This window comes from Meleagris gallopavo, chromosome Z (assembly GCF_000146605.3).
Source record: "Meleagris gallopavo isolate NT-WF06-2002-E0010 breed Aviagen turkey brand Nicholas breeding stock chromosome Z, Turkey_5.1, whole genome shotgun sequence".
Classification (NCBI taxonomy): Eukaryota; Metazoa; Chordata; class Aves; order Galliformes; family Phasianidae; genus Meleagris; species Meleagris gallopavo.
The window spans coordinates 67,538,221-67,540,819 of record NC_015041.2 but is presented as its reverse complement, the minus strand read 5'-3'; the positions used below and the strand labels follow the sequence as shown (position 1 = coordinate 67,540,819).

At 36.3% G+C, this 2,599-nt stretch overlaps 1 protein-coding gene across 1 annotated transcript in view; it reads right to left on the bottom strand.

Moving 5' to 3' along the window:
* SNCAIP (synuclein alpha interacting protein) overlaps positions 1 to 2,599 on the bottom strand; it is a 54,184-nt gene that overhangs the window by 22,587 nt on the left and 28,998 nt on the right.

Sequence of the window (2,599 nt, the reverse complement as noted above, 5' to 3'; positions counted from 1 at the left end):
CACTATCCCCTCATCAAGGTCATTGATGAAGATATTGAACAAGACCAGACCCAGAACCGACCCCTGAGGAAAACCGCTAGTTAGCAATGTGCCCTTATAGTAAAGAATGCCAGAATTTTAAATTTACAAGATATTTTAAATCAGATTAGTATTTCTCCCATACTAGTACTCTCTACATTGAGCAGAAATGCTTCAGCATTATAGATCCCTCCTCCACAGTTTAAATGTGGAGGGTGGATCAAATGCAAATCATAACTAAAGATAACATGAAGTTAAATATACATTCATAGAACAGTTTAAAGGAAGAAGCAAGAGATTAGTGCCATTTAAAGACCCTTTTTGAACAAGTGAAGGAAATAGCTATCATGCCCAAATACGGTCAGGAGTAATATTCTGCAGCTTAGGTAAACGGAATTAAACTACCAGTGTAAATAAGTTAAGTAGAACTACATGATAATTTCTACACTTGAACAGTTTAATGCCCTTTGATAAAAAAAAATCCAAGATGAATGACCAGCACATTATCTTCTCTCAGGAGTAAGAGTTCTTTTTCTTATGTGGAAAATTACTAAGTAAGGAACATATAAAAATTTTTAGTTAAATGCTTATGGTTCTTGTGTGTGAAGCTTTTAACAACATGTAACAGGGAAAGATGAAAGTATTATCAAAACCATAGCCCTGTGTTTGGCACCTCTGTGAGACCACTGCTTTTCTAACTAGCATGAGCTGGTTGGTGGATAAGTGGCAGAACCAGATCCAGTTCAACTTCTAATACAAAAGTTTGTTAGAAGCTGAAGTAAATGGCACCACCTGCATTTCTTACCATTTGGCTTTGAATTGTATCAAAAGCAGCACCTGCATGTTTTGCTGTAAGGGTGCAGTCTTCAGTACAGCTACTATCCTACTATGTTTTTTCTAGATCACTGCAAACAGTGGCATTATGGAAGTTACAGTAACGGATGTAGTACAGTATAGCATGCAATACTGCTGTGTGTTGTCGTGTGTTTGCTGACTAGTCTTTCCCTCTATCTCTACATGCATGTGCACCTGTCATTTACAGAGGTGAGTTGTTTGATCTGGTTTTGTTCTGCATGTTTGTGAACCTTAAAGACCACAGAAAAAGTTAGCTGGTGGGAAATATATGAAACTACTGCCATATGAGCTTCTTATGATGAAATAAGAATGCTAATATTGCTGTAGGGTATATCATATTAAGAGCTAATAAGTGTACAGCAGTTCAAAGGGAAAAAAAAATAAGCAAATATAGCCAATCAAGCATCTCATTTTTGACAGATCAGTCAACCTTTTATTTATTTTGATCTTTTCATTAGCAATAAGCAGACAGCACATTAGCTTTTCTTCTAGCTTGAGTCACATATCACACAGAATCAGGGTTGGAAGGGACCTCAAGGATCATGAATCTCCAACCCCCATATGCTGTTTCAGTTTTAAAATAACAAATATTGATTTCCAACTCCAGAGGTTTCCCCTTCAAGGTTGATTGAAACAAACATACTCATTTTTCTAGGCCTCATTCCAGAAAGCTCCATTGTGTGCATTCCGGTTTAATGCCGAGAGTCCAGTTTTCTTGCTGCTTCACTCTTGAAAGAAATATAAAACTACAAGGAGGAAAAGACTGTTTTATTATGAGAAATCTGGAGTGATTCTCATTGAACAAATGCCTTTCAAGTTGTGCTCATTACTAACAATTCCTCAGTCAGATCACTAAATAACCTGAATATTGATCACATTGTTGCTAAATTGCTGTTTTCTTTTGGGAATGAGGAAGTGGACTTGCTGTCTTTTAGTATTAAATGTGATGGTTGTTTATTAAAGCACTAAGTGCAGACGTATTTAGAAAAGTAAGAGGGAAGTAATTACCAACAATCAAGTAGATACTCCTTGCCCCAAGTTGGATAAAGTCCTAGTCACACAGCTATTAATGAAAAAGTGGAGTGCAATATTACCAACCTTAGCATGACGTCTTTAAAATAAACTCCCCTAAGACTGCACTGGATGCAAGGCTGGATGACTGTGTGATCTTGAGATCTAGGTAAAAGAGTCTCTTTAAATTGGACCGAAAAAAATACATTTGTTCTCATCTAAAAATCTGCACTGAATATGCACTGTCTTCATTAGGAACAGAGCTGAGCTCAGTATTTGTACCTCTGTAGGACTGCAGGTGGACTGTTCTTGCACATCTGGAATGCAAGGATTTCTAAATCTTAATCTTAAAATTTGTATATTTTAGGGGTTTTTTTTGAAAATCATTGTGCTTTGCTGCATTCCTTCTTCCCGTCCTATCAGTGTAGCTTGAGCAACAATGATAATTGTGCTGATTAAAAGCATGCTTTTACTTCGACTTGCTTTAGAAGTGCCATACTGTTTATAAATCGCTGCTGTGAACTTTTAAACTCAGGAAAACTTCTGAATAAATGTGATAAGGGATAAAGCAGTCCCAGTCTCAGAATTTATTCTTTCACTGAAATAAATTACACCATTTTTCAGCCTCACTGTTAACTTCTCATTTTTTTCTTACAACAAGTTGTTATTTTAAATTCAGCTTTACTCTTTAAAATCTCTTGCTCCTGTTGAGCTT